The 26071-nt window shown below is 44.2% G+C and overlaps 1 protein-coding gene across 6 annotated transcripts in view; it reads right to left on the bottom strand.

Annotated features, from left to right (window-relative positions):
* The window catches only part of C1QTNF7 (C1q and TNF related 7), a 100606-nt gene that overhangs the window by 42791 nt on the left and 31744 nt on the right, over window positions 1–26071 (bottom strand). For 2 of the 6 annotated variants that reach the window (XM_027600698.2, XM_027600699.2), the window contains exon 1: window positions 24038–24280. The exons of the other annotated variants lie outside the window; for them this stretch is intronic. The gene's annotated coding sequence lies outside the window, so the exon portion shown is untranslated. Of the gene's footprint in view, window positions 1–24037; window positions 24281–26071 lie in introns of those variants that run through there. 6 annotated transcript variants of the gene reach the window in all.

Raw genomic sequence — 26071 nt, 5'->3', positions numbered from 1 at the left:
AATCATGTGATTCTTGTTCTCTACACGACGCAGACAGGACACGTCCCTTTGAATTTCAGTATCTTCACAGTACGTGTTCTGATGCATCTAAATTTGCTGATTTTTCCTGGGATATGGTGTGTCCTTTAAATCTTGAGATACCTGGGGGGATGGGCTTGATGGGTGATGGGAATCAAGGAGGGCTCTTGTTGTGATGAGCACCGGTGTTGTATGTAAGTGATGACTCACTAAATTCTACTCCTGAAATCCATATTACACTGTATCTTAACTAACTAGAATTTAAATACAAATTTGAAAAAAAAAAACCAAAAAACAAAAAATCCTAGAGGTACCTACCTTTCTTTACCTCAAGAAACTTTTTTTTTTTAAAGATTTTATTTATTTATTTGACAGAGAGGGAACACAAGCAGGGGGAGAGGGAGAAGCAGGCTTCCTGCCGAGCAGGGAGCCCGATGCGTGGCTCGATCCCGGGACCCTGGGATCATGACCTGAGCTGAAGGCAGACAGACGCTTAATGACTGAGTCACCCAGGCGCCCCAAGGAACTTTTTCTGAATTTTGTTTTTTCCCCGTCCCCTTGTGTTTTTCTGTTCAGAATACCAGTTTGAAGATGTCAGCCTGCCTCGTTCTTCAGTTTGAATTGTCTCGTTTACAATCATTTTGATCCCATTGTTCCTTTCTCTTTCATTTCGTGTGATTTCTTAAGGATGGCCTGCGTTTTCCATGGTTTTTATCTATTTTCAGTTGCTTCTAAGTTGACTTTCATCTCCATAATTGCTTTATTTTTAGCTTCCATTTATTTCCTGAGCTCTGCCAGTTCACTTTGTGACTGGTTTTCTTCTTATTTCTTTTTGGATTACTTCTATTCCCTCTCTGAACTTTTTTTTTTCCTCTGAAAACTATGCTGTCAATGATTTAATACTGAAGAGAACTAATGTCTTTGTTCTCTGGAATAGATCGTTTAGGCTGTATATTTTTTTTAATCTGCCTTCAGCATTTACTTTTTCTCCCTGTTTTCCCCCTCTTGCAATACTCATCCTGGGGTCTTTGCCACCTGGTTTCTTTCTTGGAATTACTCAAATATGAGTAGGTGCATCCAACGTTGATCAACAGTAGTGCAGAGAGGACATGGGGAGGGGTGTGGTTAACCGTATTAGTTTGTGGTCTCTGCCCTCCTATTCAACCTGCCCTGGTGAAATGTCCCCATCAGACTTTGGTCTCCAGGGGGTCAGTGTGGCTTAGGAAACGTGTAAAGTTGTGACTCCAGAGTTGTCCCTCCCTGTCCAATTCATCCCTTTTCATACCAGGCTGTAGTCCTTGAATTCTTGCATGTTTAAGAACATTGGTTTCTTGTAATAGTGGTATGATTTGGCTGAGTAGAAAACTCTCAGGCTCCCCTTTTGCCCCTAGAACTTGGTTGATGCTTTCATGTTGAGTGTTGGTAGTGGTAGTTGAGAGGAATCATATGATTCTTGTTCTCTACATGATGCAGACCAGACATGTCCCTTTGAATTTCAGTATCTTCCCAGTATGTGTCCTGTGGCTCTTCCAACCAGAGACTCCCAACCAGAGACTCCTAAACCTGTGAGGTACACAGCAGGGATGCCCACCAGTATTTCTGGTCTTATCCTCTTTTGAGACATACCCTTTGTCACCCCTCAAAGCTAGGCATGGTCAGATGAATTGCTTGGGCAGCAAAATGTGAGTAGAAGTAACATGAACCTCCTACCCTCTTTCTTCCCTTTCCATGTTGGACTGTGAAGACTCATGCCAAGACAGTGGTCTAGGAAGATGGTAAAGTTGGCTAGGTCTCTGAGCTCCTACTCTGTTACCTCATGTCGAGCATGTGACAATAACCATATTGTAGCATCAACAATATGTATCAATAAAAACAATAGAAAATACAGAAGCCTTTGCTGTTTTAAGCCACTGAAATTTGGGATTTATTTGTTTCTCCTGTAGAGTCTTTGACCAACATAGGGCAAGAAAAACCAACAATTTCTGTATCAAACATTAGAGAGCCTGGATATTAGGGTGGTGAAGGGGGCTTGTTGGAAGGTGTGCATCAGAGCAGACCATTTGTCACACGTCCAGGACACTGGCTAGCTTCACTGTCTTCCTTGTACATTGGAGGGAAAATTTTGTAGAATCTGCAAAGTGAAGGCCTCTTGTTGCAGAGGTTTCAGATTTCTTGAGTTCACCAGGAAATGAAACAATGGAACCTAACCTTTTTTTGTTGTTTGTTTCTCTTTGCTTCCTTTTCTACATCTTCTTTTGCCTAAATGTATTGCTGTTGACAGCCTCAATTACTACCTCAACAAACTCAGTTGACTTCTGATCAGTTACAGTGATCATGTATCCCTCTTAAAGAGCCAAGGGAGCTGCTGCCTTCAGGTCTTTTGGCAGTTTATAGTCTGTAAAGTTTTCTCTTTTTCTTTTCTTTAATCAAGTTATTTGTTCTCTGTGTAATTAAAAAACGTGTGTACAATCCTAGATGTTTCCTAAAATTAAACCTTGCATCTTTGAATTACTACCATGCCAAGAGACAGTTGAAGATGTCTTAGGTCTGGTCCTGTCTGTAGCCTGCATATTAGCTCCATAGTGACGTCTCTTCCCCAGAACCAGACCATCCAGTCTTACATCCCTGCCTGGTCATTCTTTAATGGCATGGCCCCAGGACAATTGCATAAATTTTCTGAGCTTATTTTCTCATCTGTAAAAATCCTATAATAGCAGTGGACTTTTTAATCCCACAGGAATACTGGGAAGAACTGATCAGCTATTATGTGGGAAAGCCCCTGGAGCAGTGCCTGGTCCCAAGGCGGCACTCAGTACACATTACTTGAAAGCAATTTGCTAATTTTGCAAGTGGCCTATCAGTTCATTTATTCCTGTACTTAACACATATATAGTTATTTATCATTGTGCAAGACATACATAAGGAGGTGATGGTGAAATTAAGGTAACAATGGAAATCAGATGTTGTGCGTATTCTGAGATTACAGTAGCTAGTGTCTGGGTGCTTACTATGTGCTCAGGCACTGGGCTACATCTGTATGTGGGTCATCTCATTTAATCTGTAGAATCAGCTCGACATATATTGCCGTCACTACCCCTACTCTAGAGATAAGGAAACTGAGACACAGAGATATGAAGGGACTGGCCCAGGTGACCTAGTGGCAGAGTTGGAGTGGACACTGTGGGCAGCATGACTCCAGCTGCACCTGTTTGACCAACAACTCCAACACCTCTAGCGATACCCATTGGCACTGGAAGCAGAGAGCTTCCTCAGGATGGATGGTTACAAAAGGTCTTTGGAGAAAAGGGTTCCTGAGCTCAGCCCTGAAGTTTGAGGAGGGGTTGCCCCCTTGGAGGAGACCTGAGCCTGGGCCGCTGGTGAGAGACCAGTACTGGATGGTAAGCATGAGTCCAATATGACTGTCTTTGCTGTTAGGTTTTGGGAAATGGATTCTAGCTGGGGTTCATTAGAACTCTGGGTAACCCCAAGTGTTTTAAAATGTTCACCTGGGTGTGGAAGAATGAAATAGCTACCCTCTCTCAGGCCTATAAGCTCCTTTTTACGTGGGGCCATACCTCATTCCCATTTGCATTGCTACAACCAAATACAGCGTCTGACCCATGACTGGCCCTCAGGAAATTGTTGGCTGAGTGAGTGAATAAATGAATGAATAAGTAGATTAATGACAGCAGCCGCGGTGGAGAAAAAAGCAATGAAGACCAGATTTATGGAAGAGCTCCTGTGTTGGTTGAGTTGCGCTGTGCTTGGGAGTGGGAAGTGGAGGTGGCACCTTCCAAAGTGGTTTGGATGATTTGGGGATTCTTGGAAGTAGAACTCGGTAGTTACCAGCATCAAGTTGGAGATTTCCCTGGCTGTGGATGGGGCTGCCTTGTTCGGCTATTAGGTGTCCCATGACTAAGTTAGCATCTAGAGTGAAACTGATTCCAAAGAATGTTGCTTGTTTTCATTTCTCAGAAAGCATGTTTCTAAAAGAAGCCTTAAAGGCTCTTGGAAGTGTTCACAGCCTAGAAGGTGTTAGGATCTTCTCGAGCTGCAAATTGTGAGCCTCTTGAAGATAAGCACCAGGACTTACTACTGTCTTTAAGCCCAGTGTGATTCAGAGCACGAGCTTAACCACTGTCTAGGGTCCCTCTTGGAATACTCAGCGGCCAGAAGCAGACTGTCACCTAAGGATGGATGGTCACAAAGGGCCTTTTGGAGAAAGGGATGTCTGAGTTCAGCCCAGGACTTTGATTAGAGGGTTCCCAATCAGATGGAGTTGTCCTGAGCCTGGGTCCGGATTGTTGTAGAGCTGGGTGCCGGTAACTACAAATAGTTCAGTATGGAAGCACAGGGTGTGTGAGGGCTCTCTGTGGATCAGAAACTGGTATTGCCCTGCTCCATGGCCTCTAGCCCACCCCAGAGCCCACTTGCATCTGCAGGGGAAGTCCCCATCCACCCTGACAGCTGCCTCCTGACTTTCCCGTGGCCCTGTGCCTCCCTGCCTGGGGGATTTCTCTGGAGCTACAGGAGTCTGTGGGCTGCCAGCAAGTGCTGGTGATGGGGACCCCCAGGGGCGATCCTCAACCTATGAGGGACATGGGTTGGTGGATAAATACCTTAGCCTCCCTATCTTTGATGAGACCACCCTGAGGCGTGTTTTACATGGCTCCTCAGAGTCCCTGGAGGGATGGAGCCTCGGCTGCCCACAGTGCTGATCCATTCGATAACACCCCTCCTTTTTTGCTTTATTATCTCTTTTCTTTATGCACACTTTTTGCTTTGTGCGCAAAATCAATCTGCCCCCAAGTCTTTGTCTCAGGGTTCGCTTTTGGGAAAACTAAAGTATGATCCCCTGTGTCATGCACATGGTTGGTATTCCGTCAATACTGATCGATTCCCCCCTGGATCACAAAGAATGCTAGAAGTTCGCAGACATTAGTGTGCACCTGTGCTTATTCACTTGACCTCCAGATGGGACCTCTCCTGCTCTGTGACATGCTATTCATGGTCCTCTGTACCAGTCCCTGTTTGCTCCCTGGCCCTCCCATTTAGAGGCCTGCTCCCCTCCCATCCACAGCCAGTCCCTCTCTGTCTGGTCTCTAGTCAGACCCCACTGAGGCTGGCTCAGGCTACCTCAGTGGGGATCTGAACCACGGGGGCCCAGGATGCGGGACAGATGGCTGAGTCTTCACATTTGGGCACCCTCCAGCTGTAGTCCTCTCCCATTCCTGCTGCCTGGCTGGGCTTGGAATGACATCTGCCCTGGGATCCTTGTGAGAGTCTCAGTGACATTTAAGGGGACACCGTTGCTGACAGCTGTCATTGCTTCTTCCTCCTCACCACCACCCCCCGACCAATCAATCTCTTTAAAGATCAGCATCTACCCTGGTTTGAACCCAGATTTATGAGGAATGGGGCTTTGAATCTGGAATCATACGGGCTGAGGATTAAACCCTACTTCCACCATTTACTGGCCAGATGACTTTGGGCAAGACACTTAGCCTCTCTGAGCCTTGGTTTTCTCATCTGTATAATGGTGATGGTAATACGTGTTTCAAAGGGTTATTAGAGGTAATATACTTAGGGTACTCTGTATTTGCTCAGCACATAAGAGGTTCTATGATTTTCTGGTGTTTTTTCAAAGTCATTTAAAATATTTGCCCTGCTCTGGATTCCCAGGTCTTGGCCCTGCATCTCTGTACCTTTCCCCCCTCAACCCTGGCAGCAGAGAATGTCTGAGTTATGACCCAGGACACTGGCCTCTTTTAAATGGGTCATTGTTGTAACTGTGTTTTCTTAGATTCTGAATCTATTTGACATTAATTCATAACAGAGCCAATTAAATTCACCGGTTGTCTTATATTTTGTATTCCTGATGCTCTGGGATTTATGGCCTCACTGACTGGGGAGACACTGCTCCTCCTAGGGCTAGCCAATTTTTAGAGATGGCAAAGGCTCACCTGGGAGCATAACTTATTTTTTTTTAAAGATTTTATTTATTTATTTGAGAAAGAGAGCGAGAAAGAGCACGAGCCACAGGGAGGGGCAAAGGAAGAGGGAGAAGCAGGCTCCTCGCTGAGCAGGGCATGGTCCCAGGACCCTGGGATCATGACCTGAGCTGAAGGCAGACGCTTAACCCATTGAGCTACCCAGGCGCCCTGGAGAGCATGACTTTTATATGCAAAGTCCAATCCAGAGCCCAGATCCCACCTCAACTCCCCCAACAAATCCTTTATCAAACTCTTCAAATCTGTATTCCTCCTGCCCTAAATCACCTCAGGGCCAGCTACCTGACAACTGGGGACAGTCCCTATGCCCCCAAACCTGCTGGAATTATTCAAACTAGCCAATCTTTTTTTTTTTTTTTTAAGATTTTATTTATTTATTTGAGAGAGAGAGAGAGAGAATGAGAGATAGAAAGCACGAGAGGGAAGAGGGTCAGAGGGAGAAGCAGACTCCCCGCTGAGCAGGGAGCCCGATGTGGGACTCGATCCCGGGACTCCAGGATCATGACCTGAGTTGAAGACAGTCGCTTAACCAACCGAGCCACCCAGGCGCCCCTGAAACTAGCCAATCTTGTGTTCTCTGACCTGCCTCAGCTTTCTTATGGAAAACACAACAAAGGTTTTGTCCCTTAGGGATCTCTCTCTCTCCCTCTGTCTTATAACCAAACCAGGCGCTTCCCCAAGTGGCCCTGGGTGTCACGGTACGCCCTTCCTCTCAGGAAATGTAAGTAATAAAGATCTTTCAGAGCTCAGCCTCTCCGTGTTATCAGCTGGTCACCTCCCAAAGTTAAAGTCCCACAGGTACATTTTGAGACCATCCTGCTCAAATCCTTTTGGGAAACAAATGAAGTGCTCAAATTCTTATTAGTGATTAGAATTCCTTTGGGTACAGATTTCTTCCCAAGACACTTTCGGTTCCTTGGGTAAGAAAGTGCCAGAGCCATGTCTTACGGTTTACAACCTGTAAGATTCCTCACGATCTCATCCGTGATCCCTGAAACGTGAAGAGAAGATTCCAATCCTATTTGGATCCAACGCATATTTTGTGGTTTTTGAAAATTACAAAATAAATATATTTCTTGCAAAAAAATGAACATGATATGGAAGGATATAGAGTTAAATGTGAGAGTCCCTCTCCATAAATCTCCTCCTTTGAATCCTGACGCTCAAAGACTTCTACTAACCATGTTGTATGCACATCCTTCCACATCTTTTTTACTCTGCACAGACATGTACTCATATCGAGATACATTTCTTTCAAAAATGGGATCCAAACAGATCTCTTTCCCACAACATGCTTCTTCACTCAACAGTCTCTGGTGAATGTCCGTCTCCGCCCAGAGTTCTGTGGTATGAGCAAATGATGACTTATGTAGGCCTACTCCTCTTGATGTACATTTAGGCTGTCTTTCATTTTGTGTCAGTTCAACTGCTATTTCTGCAGAGCTCGCTGTTTGGCTACAGTGGCCGGCAAGGCTCTCCTCTGTCTGTCCTTGGGTTTCTCTCTGACCTCAGCTCCCGTCATTACCTCTTGTCTCCCTCTGCCTCAGCCACACTATCTTATCTCACTCTTCCTCAAATATTCCAAACGTGTTCTGACCCCAGGGCCTTTGCATGGGACTTTCTCTCTGCTTGGAATGCTTATATTTTAGGCTTTCAGAGGCTCGTGCCCTTACCTTCTTTAGGGTTCTGCTCAAACATCACGCATCTGAGCCCCTCCTGCCCCTAGTATGAAATAGAACTCCCCCTGCTTTGGCCCCGTGCCCCCATCCCTGTTCTGTTTTTTTCCCTGAGTGCTGTGCCATCCTCTGAGGTAGGGAGTGGTTACTATTTTATTGTTTGGAAGGTCCGGGTGCGTGCTGAGTTTCTGTTTTGTTCACTGTGTCCCCCATATTTAAAACAGAGCCTGGCACATGGCAGGTCCTCAATAAGCGCATGTTTACCGTGAACAGCCCTGCTTGTTGCTCACGCTTTCACAAGTTTGGTTGTCACAACCACCCTATGGAATAGGCAGGTTTGCCTCATTTTAAAAACATTGAGGAAACAGGCTCAGAGAGGTGGCCTCCTGTGTCCCAGGTCACACAGTAAGGAAGTTGCATGGAGTGGTGGTGTTCAAATCCAGAACTTCCAGGTTTTCAAAATCCCAGGCACCACACTACACAGGGTCAGGATCTTTAGGTGTCAAGACTAGGGGTTTGTCTCTTCACTGGTTCCCAGGGGATTCCGAGAAAGGCCAGGGCTGGGAACCCTGTGTTTTAGCTTGCCTGGAAGGTCTGCTCCTGGCCTCTCTGGAAGCTCCAGCAGCCCAGGCACCCTGGGTTCTGACCACAGGGGAGGGTTCTGCAAAAGGCCCTGAGGGATGAGTGTCAGAGGCTCCTGGTTTTCAGTTAGGGAACTGAGGCTTCCAGGCAAGCTCACCGACCATTTTGGGGCTTTTATTGCAATTGTTATGATTATTTCCTTGTCGGTATGTGTGTGGGGGTAACAAACTCTCAGGTTTTGGCATGCGCCTAGTTTCCTGGTTATTCTCACTCCTATGTTTTCATTTCATTCCATTCCCTCCTGAAAAACCTGTTGGTGCTCTTTTCATATGGTAATTATTGCTGTTTACCGTTAGGTGCTGGAGAAAGGAAATAGGCTCGCGGAGAGCCAAGTGGGAATTCCCAGGAATTCCTGGCTCTGAAGCCTCTTACCTTACTCTCTGTGCTCTGCCTGACGGTTCCGGGGAAGCTTCTGGTGGCGCTCTCCGGGAACGAGGGCTGCGACTGGACGTCCCTGGAGAGGCTATGGACATGGATGTCCCACAGGGTTGTGCAGGGTGGCGGGGGGGTCAAGGGCCCAGGGCTGGGGCTGCTTTCACGGACAGAGGCCAGCACAGAGCTGAAGGAGCAGAAGGCTTGGGGGTGAGGCTTGGCTCACAAATGGCTCTGTCACTCTCTCCTTTTCTGTCCTTGGGGCTGTGATGCTGGCAAGAGCCACTCTGGGGCTGGGATGAGGAGCGAATGAGGGATGTCAGGTGAGCGCTTCTAGCTAGACACAGGTGAGGACCACGAGGTGGATGGCTGTGCCATCCGGGCTTCCTGGGAGGAAAATGGAGTTCAGTTTCTCGATGTCTGGAGGAATGGAGAGTTTGGGAATTTCCAGAGAAGAACAATTAAATTCAGCTTGGTGTCTCTGGCACATTTCTCAAATTTTCACTTCCTTTTGTGCTGGCCAAAACTTTCTCTAACAAAGCCATTTAAATTAATATCACTCAATCCAAGGCTAAAGGAATATTCCACAATCTCTGGTGATCTGTTGTGAAAGTAAATCCAGGTTAAGGATCTGGATACTTGTGAATGCTTTTCTGCCCCTCCTTTCTTCCCTCTCCTTCCCTCCCTGCCTGCCTGTATTTACAAAGTCCTTGTTGCAACAGAAAGAGCATGAAATTCAGTCAGTCAAATCTGGGTTCACATCTTTCCTTATCCACTAAATTCTTTTATGTTTTAATGTAGAAAAGTGGTGTTAAGAATACCTACCAAGGGGTTTTGAGGACCGATAACAATAGTTAATATTCGTAGAACACTTAGTCTATGCCCAGCACTTCATCTATATTAACACATTTAATTCTCACATTTATCCTATGAGGCCGGGTACTGCTATTAATGCCGCTTTACAAATGACGAAACAGACAGTGAGAAGTTAAAATAACTTTCCCAAAGTCACGCAGTTAGTAGGGAACAAATCTATAACTCTCACTACTATTATTTTTATGTTTTTTAAAAAGATTTTATGTATTTGACAGAGAGGGAGGGAGAGAGAGTGTGGAGGGAGTGAGGGGCAGAGGGAAAGGGAGAAGCAGACTCCACGCTGAGCACAGAGCCTGCGGTGGGGTTTGATCCCAGGACCCTGAGATCATGACCTGAGCCAAAACCAAGAGTCTGATGCTCAACTCACTAAACCAACCAGGCACCTCTCACTACTATTATTTTATTCACTCTTGCCCATAGAATTCTGAATACAAACTTACTAAGGCTAACTGTGTTAACTATGTTGACTACGGTAACAAACCAAAACAAATCTCTTTACCTGTGAGTAACTTCGTCCAAATAGTGGTATTTCTTCCTGCTTGTTCTCTGCCTTCCTGCTTCCCCTTTCCAGCACAAACCCAGCCTCACTTCGTTGATTAGGCTATCATTATATCTTTTTAAATACATAATGTTTATTATTTATAAGGTATATTAGCATATATCTCATTTGACTTTTAAGAATGGTTGCGGTTGTGAAACAGAGTAAGTGTTGTTATTAGCTGCCCTTAGAGAGGAGGAAACAGCCTTGTGGTTTAGGGCAGGGAGCCCAGTGGAATTCTCAGTTCTCTTCTGACTTGCCCTGGTTTCTGGATCTTGAGTTGCAATGTTCCTGTAGAGGGCTTTGACTCTTGTTGTTTACCAAACATCCATTCCCTCTTCTGGAATAGCCTCTTGATTTTCCCTTGGGGACCTTTTCTTCTCTCCTCCCTTCAGAACTTGCAGTTCTGGTGAGGTCTGCCCATGCCCCAGCCTCTCCAGGGTGTTACATTACTCTGGTCACAATTACTCATTCAAGGGAGAGCTAGTGACTTAAATGAGTTCAGAGAAACTCCAGTGGTGGGACTTTTCTGCTGGGATTGCTGACAAGGATGTAGGCCTGTAGCTGTGGGTGACCCTACCTGCCACTGTAAGGGGAGACTTGACCAACAGTGAAGTCAACTCAAGGAAAAGCAGAACCAAGAGATGTGGAAAGACAGTGTTCAGGCCATATCCTTAGAGTAACTGAATTCAACAGAACCTGAAGCCAGAAGAGCTGCCTGAGATTTTAGTTCTATGCATTAAGAAATCCCCTCCCCATTTCTTACTTCAAAGCATCTTGAGTTGGGTGTTCTGTCACTTTCGGTTGAAAGAGCGCTAACTGATGGACCCCCAAAGAGACTGCTTCTTGACAAGGGGTGAGGCAGACTGTGGCTAATTATCTTTTTCCTTTTTCACTGGAATCCTGGGCACTGATTAGGTGCCTGTAAAGATATGTCAACTCATTAATTGTGAATTCAGTGGAAGATGAGATAGTTATTAAGAATTTTGAACTATTACTTAAAAATCCTTGCATACTGGACAGATACTCCCTTTCTTGAGATATCCAGGGAAATTTGGAATAACTTTTCTTTGGGGGTTCTTTCCAGCTTGCTTGATTTCCCACTGAGACCAACTGTAGTTCACATGGATTTGCACTGGAGAAAGTCATATTTTATTTTTAGTACTGTTTACTCAAATTCTTTACTAAGAATTTTTACTACTTAAGCATGAAGATCTGATCTTCCTGAGCTGCAAGGTGGACCATCTTACCCTTCTCCCTTCATGGACTCCTGCTTGCTCACAATAAGAGCCCGCAGCCGTGGATCTATAGACTTTAGGGAATATACTGATGCCATGGTCAGTTTTATTGGCTAGGCTTCAGTCCCCAGATTTTCATCAAACATTCATCTGGGTTTTGGCATGAAGGAATTTTGCAGAGGTCATTAAAATCTATAACCAGTTGACTTTAAGTAAAGGAGGCTTTTCTAGGTAATCTGGTGGGCATGATTTAGTCAATTAAAAGGTCTTAAGAGCAGAGCTGAGGCTTCCCGAACAAAGAAGAAATCCCACCTAAGTTCTGCAGCATCTCTTCATGCCTAAAAGTCCTAGTGTGTCCTTCCTGGAGGTCTCCCTACAGATTTTGGAATCTCCAGACCATCTTCACAATTGCAGAGTCCGATTGCTTACTATATGTTGATTAATATATATTATCTTCTACTGGTACTGGTTCTCTGGTTGAACACTGACAGACAAATGACAAATTCTCCCTGGCATGGTAGGCAGAATGGATGTGCAGGGTTATGTGAGAGTAGAGGTAAGACCACAATCTTAAGTGTTCCAAAGGGCCCCTGTCACATCACAAGACTAAGAACCCTGGTCTTCTGGGTAAAGCCCCAGGTCTTCAAAATGATGCACAGATCTCCATAACCTGTCCCTTCTAACCAGAAAATAGAAGTAATCAGAAGACATACAAGCTCCCACCACCAACCTGCTCTCTGTCACTTCTTTCTGCCATGTTCTTCCTCATGTAATTGGTAACGATTTTTTTCCGATGCTCAAACCAAATACTTGCGGTTGCCCTTGATGTTCCTCATTCCCATGAACCGTACCTTAGTGACAACTCTTTGTGGCTCTCCTTAACCACCGTCTCAAGCATCTCACCTTTCTTCACCATCTTCACTGCTGCCACCTTTGTTCCTTTCCACGTTAGCTCCTGCCTGAGTTATTGCAACTATTTCCACCTGGTCTTGCTCCTGCCCTTGAAGAAGGCACTTGGCAGGAAGAGCACTCTTGTACAACTCTCTGATGGCATCTCTTCTTACTCAGACTACAAAATAAAGGCTTGGAATGAGCCACAAACCTTCGATGGCCTGCCCCTCCCCACCATGTAAACCCATAATCTACCTATCTCTTCTTTGCTCACTTGGCTCCAGCTGCACTGTCTCTGTTCTGCTCTTCAAGGGTGTTCCTCAAGGATATTTGCATACACTGTCCTTCCTGCCTAGAAAGCTTTCCCTCAGATGTATGTCCATATCTATACCTATACTTAGATCATTAATACCTATATGTATATGTGCAGGTAATGTGTTCATGCATGTGTACATGTATACATATGTGTATATTTACATCTACATCTGTATCTATATTTATACCGAGAACTACACTATCTATATTGATCATCATCTTGTTGTACCACCACTTCAGCTTTATACTCAAACTTCTCTTTCCCTGTGAGACCTCTCTAATCACTTTTCCCAAAATTACAAATCCAGCCATTCCATACTCCCTTCTTTGCCTTTTTTTTTTTTTTTTTGGCCCATTGCGTGTATTATTATATAACATACTATGTTTTTAGTTTATTTTGGAATCATCTGTCTTCACCTATGAAATGGAAGCTCTGTGGAGATAGGTATTTTTGTTTGTGCTTTTGGTTGCTGAGTCCTGAGCATCTAGAACAGTACCTGGTGTATAGTAGGGACATGTATTTGTTGATGAAGTCATTAAATAAAATCTACCAATGATGAGAAACAGTATTTGATTAGGATCCATGATTTCCCACACCTAAGTCTTCAATTAGCTCGTTTCTATATTAGCCCCTCCCCCCTCCCCCCGCTGGCCCCAAAGAGTCCCATATACAAGAGACAAGGCCAGACAAAGGAGCATCTTGTTACAGCTAGAGCTTTGGTCATAAATGCCCAAGTAGGACTCCATAAGCCTGGCGAGCTGGGCTGGGACACAAACATCCTTCCCACATTCTGGGGGATATCACTGATTGTCAGGAAAGGCAGGTCCAGGGAAAACAAAGGCAACAGACAATTTTTTCTTTGGCTTTCAGGTCTTGAACAAAGCTGTCTGGTATTTGAGCTTTCTGGCTGGTGAAATAAAATGTCACAAAGAGAAATGTCCTTAATCAAATTAATTACATTTTATTACTGTGCTGTGGTGGGATTAGTCTGCCCTCAAGCGGAGCAATGCAATGTAAAATATAAGCTGTAAGGTGAATTGTTGTCAGACATTTTATGCATGTCCATTTTATTTTGGTCTGTGAATTCTTTATCAACTGAGCCTGCTATTGTTGTTGAAATAATAATAAGTTTGGCAAGCCTGCTGAGAACTGGAGCAGGGATGATATCATTCACCCAACAGTCCATTTCCCAAATAGCAGTCTTAGACTGGTTTTAGAACTTAAGTCAGAGCCTGTCAGTCACTCAAAACCCTGCAATAGCTTCCTGCATCCCTTGAGATAAAAGCTCAAGGTCCTTGCAAGGCCTTAGATGGGCTTGATCCCCACTCCCTTCTGATCTCACATCCTGCCTCATGCACTTCATTCCAGCCACCTGGCATCCTCTTATTTCTGGAATGAACCAAGGGCCATCAATCATGCCTTCTCTCCGTGTTGTTACTCCCCAGCCCAAAATGCTCTTCCCCCAGAGGCTGGCATGACTCATTCCTCTTTATCTTCCAGTCTCTGCTCAAGTATTGGATTTGGCCCCAGTCTTCCCTGACCCACCTTTCTAAAGCAGCACACCTGCCTCTCTCTCACCCACTTCCCTCTTCATTGTCTTCATCACGTCATGACAGGCACATCTTTTGTTGTCTTTGTTTGTTTGTCTACTCCTCAAGTGGACTGTAACATCTAGAGGAGGAAGTTGGGCTGTTTTGATATCAGCTCTGTCCCAAGTGCCTAGAATAGTGCCAGGCACTTTGTGACTACTTAATCCTGGCTCTCTATGACTATACCGATCTTGTGGGTGACCAGAATTCTTAAAAGACAAGTCAAAGAGACCAGTACTTAATTACGAGAGAGAGAGAGAGAGAGAGAGAGAGAGAGAGAGAGATTGAGAAAACCAGTGTTCAGGAAATCTCAAACTCATAACCCTTGTTCATATAAGAGAAGTCTCCTCTTGGGAACCTTCAAACCTGGCTGAATCTGGACCTAGTCCACCCACATCCATGTTCCTCCCCATCATGTTGTGGGCGAAGGGTGGTAGGGCAAGCAAAAGGAGAACCTCTTCTCTCCTCAGAGACCACTACTTGCTGTGGTGTGTCAGCCAGCTGCCCTCAAGTTTGAGCATGAAACCTCCCCAAACGGACCCTTATGATTTCAAATAGTCAAAGGAAGACCGTCTAAATCTGAAACATTTGGAAGCTAAGAACCTGATTTGGCCCAAGAAAGCTGATGCTTATTAAAATCTTCAAAGGGCAAACATGGAAACAATCCATGTTTTAGATTATCTCCCTCTCATTTGTCATGTCTGGAACCATTTTAACAGCACCAAAATCAAAAGCTCCAAGAGTTCAGCTTTCTTCCTCCACACACCTCTTTGCTGGCAAAGTTCCAGAACATTCTCCAGGCTTGTGGGTCACAGAAAGAGAATATGTGTGGTCAGAGGGCTTCTCTGACAGTTTGCACTTGAGCCAAGTTATTTTCAAAACTGAGATGAGTGTAGAGAGATCATTATAGTTCAGAGTTTAAAATAAAAGTTTCAGGAAATCTCATGTGTTTCACTTAAAATGCAAAATATACGGCTGGTGTCATGGTGGCTATTTTTATATGATGTCTTTTGGAGATAAACATTTGCTATAGATTTCAATCTGTCACGGGGAAAAGAAGTAAATATAATTTTTTTTCTAGTGCTTTCTCTATGGTGAGAACTGGGCTGGGTACTTGCAGTACACATTTAATCAGCTCACTGTCCTTATCATAAGCAATGATCCCACTTCCAACCTTCTAGAGAAAAACAGAGAGCACGATCAGGATCCCTGCAATTTTTCTATCATCCCTAATTTATCCACATTTCCATCCATTCTCATTTGCTTCCTGTCAGTCTCATTTGACACTGGCGTGAGGCAGGACCCGTGCTTATTGAAAACCGAACACACCCCTGGGGGGTTGTCTCGATCTACCTCTTGCCTCTCTTAGATTACTTGGCTCAGATACCTTCTCTCATTCTCTAGTATCCATCTGCTAGCATTGGCTGGTTGCTCTCAGTCTGTATCAATGTTGAAGTCTTTTCCATCCTGAAATAACCTTGACTTGGCTGCCTCGATCCACCTCTAACTACCATACTTCTCTGTTCTTCTAAGAAAAATGGACTGGGTGGGTTAAAAGCAACTTGCAGGACCAATAAAAGGTGAAGAAAGCAAATCAGCCGTTTCTAAGAGTGCGTCAGAAGCTGCTACCTGAAGGCATTCAGTTGGGCCTGGCCATTCTGTGCTTGGGAGCAGATGGAAATAACTATTTCCAAGCTCTACTAATTTGAAGGGACAACAGTTAGAGAGATGGCCCAGATTTCACTGGTTTCTAGAGTGCTCCAAGCAAGGCCAACTAAAGTAGGATATTGACCACTAAGGAGAGGTAAGAGGTGTGGGGATGTGCGCGCACACATATCTGAATGGGGAGGGGGGTATATATGGACAGTAGAGGGTATAAATTATTTCTATTTCCTGCCCAGTGACTGGTTTTCAGTCTTTATGGAGAGAGTTGTTCATGTCAGATGTTGAAAGAAATGTTTCCAGGGAAACTTTTCAGGAAGATATTTCCAGTAAAGATTTTAATCTCTGGGTACAAGCACAACTACTTTGGAGCCAGGTGACTCACCATAGGAAAGTGGCTTTCTCTCTGTCTCTACCCAGAACTTAGCACCACTCTGGCTGCATGAAGATGATCAACTTTGGGAAAACAAGAGATTACATCTATCATTTGAATGTTACCGTTCTCAAGTTGGACCCCATCCAGGTTTGTGATTTGCATAGAGGACTATGATTTACAGGGTGACTGTTGTGCAGGAATTCATGAGCACATGTTAGCACAGCACAGAAACACTTGGGGCAAGGATCTTAGTGAGAAAAGACAGCGTGATATCAGATTGTTGACTTTGAGATGTCCTCATCAGCATGCCTACACTGGTGAGGCCAGAGGACTGAAATGTAATCTGAAGGAGGGCAGGGATTTTTGTCTATTTGGATCACTTCTGATTCAGTAAATAAGCACACATTTAATGAACGTGAAATGAATTTGGCTTCATTTTAGACAGAAAAAGAGGTGTTCAGCCTGCAGAGACCTGGATATGTAGTCTAAACAACTAGAAATCAGGTAGAAGCCAGGAAGAACTGGCTACATTCACACTGAGGTATGGAAGAGAGAGTGACGGAAGAGCAGTGGCCTCTTGTCAAGAAAGGTTAAGATAAGGTGAGAAATCAGAGGAGAATCTGAGAAGGTTATGCAATTCATTAGGCACTATGATATGGTACAAACTGTACTACAATAGACAGGAAATGCTGAAACACGTTTGAGTATATCATGTGTTATTTTGAATGGCACATCTAGCACATTATCTCAATGGTTTTCATATCAACCAAGTGAGATGGGAGGGGCAGGGATGTTCCTTAATTTTTCCAGGTAAGGATGCGGAGAATAAAGTTAAATGGCTTGCTAAAGATGACTTTAAAAGGTTCACTCATATATGAACAAAAGCCAATGACTTTGAGTTATGTTCTATCATTTTTATCCACCTGATCATAGTGCAGACAGGAGATTTTGGCTGATGGGTGGATTTTGACTTGGCAAAGTTTGAACTCTTTTTGGTTTGTTTCATTCTCCCTTTTTAATTTTGCAGTGGTGACTATGAGGTGATAAGCTTTAAATATCCACCTTTAACTGGAAAGGTTGGGGTGACATGGGGAGATAATTAAAATGGAAAGAAATGCAATTTAAGACCTGGCTTCGGGATTAAGATGAGGATAATGTATTGAAACAGCTGAGAGTTTCTGTGCAGGCTTTACTTCACATCTCAACAACACAGAACAAATTGCACAAATTCTAGGAATTATGTCCCTTGGTAACAAACACTGGTCACTTTTTTAAATGTCACCAAATGGCTCTGTTGACTGTTTTGTAACAAGTCACAAGCAGATGGCACTTTGAAGTGTATGATGCAGTTTGGAAAACAAAATCACTTGGACATTTTTGTCTGGTTTGCTAAGATAATGTGATGAAGCTCAAAATGAAAGAATCTTGGCGTGCACTGATAGAGCAAGGCTACACACCATTCAGTGGATTTGTTCTCATTTCTTGCAATCAAAGAGCTGATTTTTCAACTGTTAGCTCATAAAGTTTACACACTTGCTGGATAAAAGGTGCAAAGCAAAACTATCATTTCTTGAATGCCTACTAAGTGCCAGACTCTTTATATGATATATTATTTATAAGCTTACACATCTTTTTAATTCTAAAGTAATTTTATGGGTTGCTAAAGCAGACTTGCTGCTGAACGGGGAGCCCGACTTAGGGCTTGACCTCACGACTCTGAGATCATGACCTGAGCTATTTTATATGTAACAGATTGAGCCACTCAGGTGCCCGGATTACCCCTATTTTGAATATAAATAAATATGAAGGCCCACAGACATCCCATACCTAATTAGGTATGAACTAGAATTCAGACCTTGATCTGACACTCAGATCCATTTCTTCCCCCTACTCTGTGGTACTTTGAGTAGAATCCTTTCCCTACCTGCCCCTTACCACTTGTTTTAAAAATATTTTCATGCTCAAAGTTAAGTATCAAAATAGATGGAACTAACAAATATTTATTTAATATTTATTTATGTATCAAATTCCAAATTCCAAATTCATGGCTTTCAGAAGTAGGAATTTGTGGACAATTTTGACAAGTACTGTAGGCTTGACTCTCTCAAAACCCACCCCATCTACTTTCCCCCCTGCCTTTTTCTATACACAAACCTCTAGATCTCCTTGCAGCAAGGGGTGCCTATGTACATGGAAAGTCCTGGAAGAGGGTTTCCTTTTCCAAATAAAAATGCAAAGTTTTACAAGAAGGTTTTTGCCTTCCTGCCTGGAATATGAACTCAACACCTGGAGGGGCCACCATGAGGCCTCAACACCTCATGCCACCATGAGGACGAAAGCCACATGCTAACCAACACAAGTGAAGCAAGAAAATAGAAGGAGCCTGATTTCCTGGTGACATCTTGAATTAGCTACATCATCCTTGGATCATCTACCTCTCGACTTTTCGTTGTGTGAGAAAAATAAACCCCTTACATGTGAAAGGAACTAGATTTTCTGATGCTCACAGATAAATGCAATCCTAACTGATACACGTAGTAGCCAGAATTGTAGAAGACATTCTTATTTTCTAACTATGTTCTATTTTTTATGCCAATTTGGTCCCAGTTTGTAGTTCTGAAACATTGGAAGTATAGCCATCAAGTTAGATAATAGATTCACTGGAATGGTTTTCCTTTGGTTGGGCACAAACTGGAACAGAGTTGGGTCCCCTCCCTGGTTGTGGGGAAATGGCCAGCAGAGCCTGTGATCCGAGTGACTGTGGTACTTCCACAAAGTCTGGACATCACTCCAGCCAAAGCACTCGGCATGGAGCCGGGGAGGGACAGCAGGATGACCAGACTTGTCTTGTCACCACCATTTTGCTTGTATGGATGTAGACTTGGCCTTTGGTTGGATAAACTAGAAAGGACCTTGAGAAATCATTTTGTCTATCTTTTCACCTTGGGGAAGGACCACAGTGAAGTTATACCAGACGTGTATGATAACCAATCTGGGTTTAATAGACCTCCAAAGAAGACAATTCCTCAGCCTCTTCCCTCAGGAGGCCATTTCAACATTTAAAAACTTGTAGTACATTCTTTCCTTACTTAAATAGAATGTGTATTGCATGTGTGTAGGGGGGGTTGGTGGGGGAAACCCTTTATCTTTCTCCAGCAGAGTGGTAGAGTGGGATGTGCAGCAGGGCAGTCCTGGATTCAGGTTGTCCTGCCACTTCCTAGCTGGTGCTGAACTTCCTTGTTACTTAACTGCACCAAGCTTCAGCTTCTCATCTGTAGAACAAGCAAATAATAGCCACACTAGGGTCGTGATGAAGACTTCATATACTTAACATGCTGGGAGTAGTATCTGTCATAAAAGTGCATGTACAACAGAAGCTCCCTTCTCCTTCTTTCCCCTCTGGACAGCAGCTCACCACCGTTCTTTGGGTGAGCTTCCTTTGGAGCCGCAAGGAGCATCACTGAATTGCCCCACAGCCCTCTCTACTACCGATTAATTAACTTCAATGTCCTAATCTCATCCTGTTTGCTCTTATTTTTCAGTCCTTGCATTTTAACTTGGGAGCTTGTTTTCAAAACAATTTCTAGAAATGTCTTTGTAATTTGGAGAGACCACATTTTTATAAATTAAACAGAAAAATATCAGTACTGTATTGGACAATCAAAAACACTGACCTGTGCATTTTGTGTTGCCGTGTACACAAAATTTTCGTTCTAACTCGTGGATCCATAATTGGGGTTTACATGATGGTGATAAAGGCATAATGGAGTAATGAGACAATCATCTGGATTGTTACAGCCAAGAATATTCTGGCCACAGATAGTGGGCTGATTGAAAGACAAAGACTCCTCTGGTACAAATTATCTACGCTGTGACCTTCATTATGGAGAGATGCTGTCTCAGACCCAAGTGAGGTTTGCAGCACCATTTTAAGAAAGGAAACATTTCAGACCATGGATTGTTTTTCAAAGCCATACACATGACTCTTGGCTAATAGAGCGTTGGATCGGCCAACTTTTGGCAGCTTTGCGTGTTGGCTGCACTAACATATGTGCAATTTCAAACTCGAAGCCACACATGAAGTCATTGTGAAGCTGCACAATTCATCCCTAAAAATTTGCCATGCGGTGGTTCTTCCCTTTCCAACAATGTAATCCCGAGGAATTGTGATGATTTGAACTTTTTAAGAAGAATCATTAATTAATCTTCATGCACTTAGGACCTGCTGATTTATCTTTGATGAGGAAGAACATCTTGAAAAAAACCCAAAAGATGAAATGAAAGAAAGAACTGCAGTACAGTTTGGTTCAGAGATTTTTCTCTCCTTCTTTTCATATAATTACTCCTGGCATTTCATGCTGAGATGAGGAAAGAAAATGACAGAACAGACGTTCAGGTCTCAAAAAAGCCCCATGGATCTACTGCTGGTCACTCTCTCTCATTACCGTATTGTATTTTCTCTACAGCACTTCCCAGTCTCAGAGGTTACATCTTGGCTTATGATTCTATTGTCGCCCCCTCTAGAGGTATGAAGAAAGAGACTTGGGCTCTTGTTCACAGCTATATCTAGAATAATGCATGGCACATAGTAGGTGCTCAGTAAATATTTGTGGATTGAACAGACCAGAGCTAAGGAGAAAAGGAACCCCGTTGGTTGGGCACCCATGATGCTAGGTGCCATGCTGGGACTTTATGTCCGTTATATGCATTTGAGAGGTAAGTGACATATGTGGAGTCTCATGGTTAGAAAGTGATCAAGCCAGAATTCAAAACCATGGCTATTTCCCTTCAACTCCTGACATTTGCCACCACCGGAAATTATTTCCAGCGTTCAGGGGTTCCGGTTCCACCACACCCTCTGTGACCTCATTCTGAGGCAGCTGAACTTCCCAGCACATGTTTTGAGAACACATTTGGCTTGCCTCTGTCTGTGCTGTAGTAGTCTGCAGAGAAAGCGATCTCATTATATTTTATTCAGCACAGTAAATGCTCCAAGTCACCAGTTTCTCTGTGTAAAGTTTATTGAGTAAATTTCTCATATTACACATATAGCTCACTTTATTCTAATACTGTGATGAATTCTACTGAGCGGTACTGATTAATAATAAAAAGCCAACAAAGGGAAGGAAATCTGCTGGTGCAGTCAAAGGGGTTGATGACACAAAGTTCAGATGGTCACAGGGCTTGGGAGGTGACATATACAGAAGGAGGAAAAAAGCACCGGGATATAAATAAGACAGTAAACAATTCTGAAATGAGGTTGATTCTGACCACAGGGTAATCAAAAAATTTGAATGAGGAAAATGCCCCATCTCGTCTACTTAACTGAATTGTTTAACCTTCTTCAGCTGGATATGGCAATCTTTATTCTTTCCCAGATTACAGAACAGCCTGAGGAGGGTGATTGTCAAACTTTGATGCACATCCGATCCTCTGGAGAATTACTGACAAAGGGGCCCCGGCACCTGCTTTAATTAATGAGGCACCGGGCGAGGCATAGGTGAGGGCCTCACTGATGTCAAGCATGGTCATCCAGCTCACTCTCCCCTGCAGTGGGGGCAGTACGGGTCTGATGGTCATGCGCCCTCCCTGCCCCCCCCCCCCCCCATCAAGAGCGTGGGGTTGCGGGTCCTGAAAAGACCACAGGCCTGGGAATTCCAAAGCCGGCACTTAGCTCCCGGCCCTGCTGATTTCTAAGTGTGTGACCGAGGGCGAGCTGCCTCAAGTCTTGAGCTTGTTTCCCTGTCTGAAATCTTCGTGGGCAATGGTCAGTCACTTCCACTCAGAAGGCAGTGTGAGGGCTGGATAAGGATGCATACAAAAGAACCCAACGGCACGAGAGAAGCTGGTAAAAACGAGGCCTTTCTCCAGTATGATGCAGTCAGATTATTTACTCTCAAATCCCAGCCCTGCCGGCCATCACCTGTGTGGCCGAGGGGGAGTTATTTAGCTATCCTTAACCTCAGGTTCTTCTACAAGAGAGACAGAAACAATACTTTGCTTACGTTAACTCTCAACCTTCACACAAGCCCCCGGGGTTTTACCTTTATTTCATAGCAAGGAAACCGAGGCGCAGAGGTATTAAGTGACCACACGTGGGCCACTCGGGGATGTGTCCTCATGTGCTGTGGTTGCAGAGCCGCTACTCCTAACCAGTGAGTTGCCTGCTCCGAAGACCACACGAGACAGGGTGAGCAGACGGCCAAGTGCATGGTGAACGCTCAGTACATGTTTCCCAATATTTGGATGATTTCCTTTCACATTCCAAGTGTGTATCCCTCCATTTTATGATCCATTGCACCCCACATGTCCAACAGCTAGTGCCCAGACTTACTTAATTATTGTCATGAAAACATAAGACGGCTTGGGCTGCACAGAGTACAAACATGTTAATTCTAGAAGGGGAGCATCATCTCACCTTTTGTTTTTTTATTGCTTTCAGCACATTAGGTATATAACATATATTAAGTAAAGATGAGAGGTTAGAGATCACCTCAGACTAAAAGTTGTTCCGGGCTCGGGGCGGGGGGCGGGGGGGTGTCTACATAGGAAATAAGCTGTTAGAAATTCCTAGTAGCTAAAACCCCTTTCCAGGCGGAGCCTTCTGACCTTCTGACCACGCGGAGCCTCCTGACCCTCTGAGGTGCCTTACGCTTGTGCTGGCGCCGAGGCACAGAGGAGGTAAGCAACTAATGTATTGGGAACAAGACCAATCAAATTGCGAACCAAAATTGTTCAAAGGGAAGAAAGGAAGTCAGATATCAACCAGAGTTAAGAGCAGTTGTTCTTGTGCTTAGGGGAGCTTTCCAAGGAGTAGAAGAACCAAGATGAGGAGGTGAGCCTTTATTATTCAGACCAGAATCAAGACATATTACGAGATGCATAGTCTGATGGTGGGGCAGAGTCTGAGATCTTGGGACACCAGTTCCCTGCAACCTTAGGATTCTGGATGAGGGACCCTTGGAAAAGGACCCTCAAGTTCCTGGGGAAGCTGTAGGGTCTCAGGGAACAAAGGTTGATCGAAACAGAGCTATTTCCTTTACATTGGCTATATCCCTGCAATCCTTTCAGTCCTTAACCACAATCTGATTTAAAATATCTTTAAAAGCAATATACTCTAGTACAGTGTGTTATGTATGAAATTATGCAATCCCATCACGTAATTACTATTAATACAAACCCACAGTTTTACCAAAACAGCCTAGATGTTTACGCTCATGTGTTGCAATGAATGCATTCTCCTCCCGACAGCAGTGTAAAATGTCGAGCCCGTTTGTTCAATAAGATGAACAATTAATAAATCAGCACCCCCGACTGAAACTAAATTGAGCACAAGATTTACACCACTGCAGGGAAATCTCCACCGGACAGTGTTAGCTTATGTTTCCCTTTCTCCTCCATTAAAATCCTGCAGTATATCAAAATGAAGGGAACACCTTAAATTTGAATTATGTAGGCACAGAACCGATGACCATTTTTGTTTTGCTGGGTGAAGCCCCCACAAGTGTTCATGTCAGCCTCATGCTCCTCTTGACTACGGATCTATAGCCATTAAGGAGCAGAACTGCCAAGTCAAGGGCTTTTTTCAAAAAACTAACCCTTCCCGAGCAAAGCCGATTCTGACGACTTTCGCTTTCTCTCCTCTGTTCAGCAGAAGCATCCCCCAGAGGAGATGGTTCATTGAGTCAGCCCCAGTCAGTAAACACCCCCAAACCTCATAGATGAACAGAGAGAGAACAGCTCAACACCAATGTGAGCCAAAAGACTCATCTGTGGGAGAAAAAAAGCCTGAAGAAGTTCACTTCGATCGGGAGAGAGGGCTGTTTACTTACATTGCTCGCAAGACTTTCCAACAGCTGGAGTCTTTGAATTCTACTGCACACAGATGTGGAGCTTTCACTCGAAATCCCCTTCCCTTTGGCAGCAAGGAGCACTCATAACTCTGTGGGGCTTCCGATTGATAAGTAATTTCCTGATTGGTTTCAAAAGCGTTCTCCCAGGCTTCGAGCAGTGGCGGGGAGAGAGGGAGCACACAGGGCCCATGACGTGCAATGACGCTGTGGCCTGCAAAAAGGCCTTCTGTGTGATCGAGCTCAAAAGAAGTATCCGTCGACCTCACCAGCAAAAATAAATATCCTCCTCTATCTGTTGGCTCACTCCCTGAATCATATTTGGGAAACAGCACAAAGAGTCTGGACAATATGTGTTCCAATATTTATGATTGCTTTCTTACCAGCCACTTTAGAGAACATTCTCAGAGACCATGCAGTTCAGCCCCTTCAGTTTACAGTGGCTGGAAAGGAAACCCAGGGCTTACAAGGCTTGACCAGGACCACATGAGAAGTGGGTGGAAGGATTGGAATCCAAGGGCCTCCTGGCCGTCACGCCAGAGCTCTGTCCCCCATAGGGAGGTGGAGGAGGACACAAATGCCTGGCATCTGGCTCTTGATCTTTGGAATGCACATCATGGACAAGGTCCTTCATATTTCTGAGCCTCAGTTTCTCACAGGTGTAAAGTGGGAATCAAAATAGCAGTTATTCTTGCGTGGCCTCGGAGTACGGGGATCATTGTAGGAGAGTCTTTTCAAGGGGGAAATCATTATACCACTTGTGGGATTTTGTCAGTAGGTCTCCATCTACATGTTTCTCTTCTTCCTTCTGTTCTTGTAGTCCATTCAATGTTATTTTGTGTTCTGGAAGAAGCCATCCCGTGACTTTTGGGGGGAGGAGAATGTTGGTCAAGGAATGAGATAGGACATGGAGACAACTTTTGACCTTGGAAAACCAGGTCAAGATCAGATGCAAAGGTACAGAGCATGTCTTGACATTTGCCACAGAATGGACACTGGGTCTGGAATCAGAAAATGGAGGTTTGGCTACTGCCTCTAACACTTGCCAGCCAAGGGAACTCCAATGAAGCATTCCAAACCACAGTTTCCTCCCTGAGGACATAATCCCTGTCCTGCTGTGCTTGCCTCATTTTGCTGTGGTGAGATCAAATGGAGTATTTATGGAGATAGTGCTTATCAACCTTTACAGGCTTTAAAATTGTGAAGTAGTATTTTCCAGCATCTGGCATAGCATTTCACATAGAAAACACTGTTGATGGGATGGTGCCACCACCTCTTCCCATTTCATCCATGGCATTGGCTTGTACCCCTTGGTGCCAGGGATCCTGGGTTCTTGGACTTTTTTTCCTTCTCCTTTTAAGCAGTATATTTCGCTTTTCTTCCCCTGTCATGCCATCTCTTGGCACTTGGATTCCCGTGTTGGCCACTACTAGTCTTCTTTCTTAAAGTTTAAGTGTCCTCCCATCTCTCATGCAACAGGAAGAACGAAAACAAGGAAGAGCATTTTGCTCAACCACACAGAAAATCATCTGTAGTGTTGACCCAGGTGAGGCGGCGTGCATCCTGGAAGTAGTCGCAGCAGACAGTGGATGGATCGAGATCAACCTCATTTATGAAAATGCTCAAGCCGTGGTCCTATTCAGTTATTCCATTCTCTTCCTTTGCTTTTTCATAAATTCATTCTTTGGATGTCCTTGCAGTTAAGATTTGCACTCCATCATCTGTAAGAGCAGTTTTCTAACTGGGCTTTACTGTAGCCAGCTTGGGCCACCATAACAAACTATCATAGACTGTAGTTTAAGCAACAGAAATTAATTTTCTCAGTTCTGGAGGCTGGAAGTCTGAGATTGGGATGCCAGTGTGGTCAAGTTCTGGTGAGAGCCTTTACTCTGGCTTGTGGACGGCTGCCTCTAACTGTGTCCCCACATGATGGAGGGAGAGGGAGAGAGAGAGATCTCCTCTCTCCTGCAGTATATCAAAATGAAGGGAACCTTAAATTTGAATTATGTAGGCACA

Source organism: Zalophus californianus, chromosome 2 (assembly GCF_009762305.2).
Source record: "Zalophus californianus isolate mZalCal1 chromosome 2, mZalCal1.pri.v2, whole genome shotgun sequence".
NCBI lineage: Eukaryota > Metazoa > Chordata > Mammalia > Carnivora > Otariidae > Zalophus > Zalophus californianus.
The sequence above is the reverse complement of the archived record's forward strand: the minus strand, read 5'-3'. Positions and strand labels throughout refer to the sequence as shown.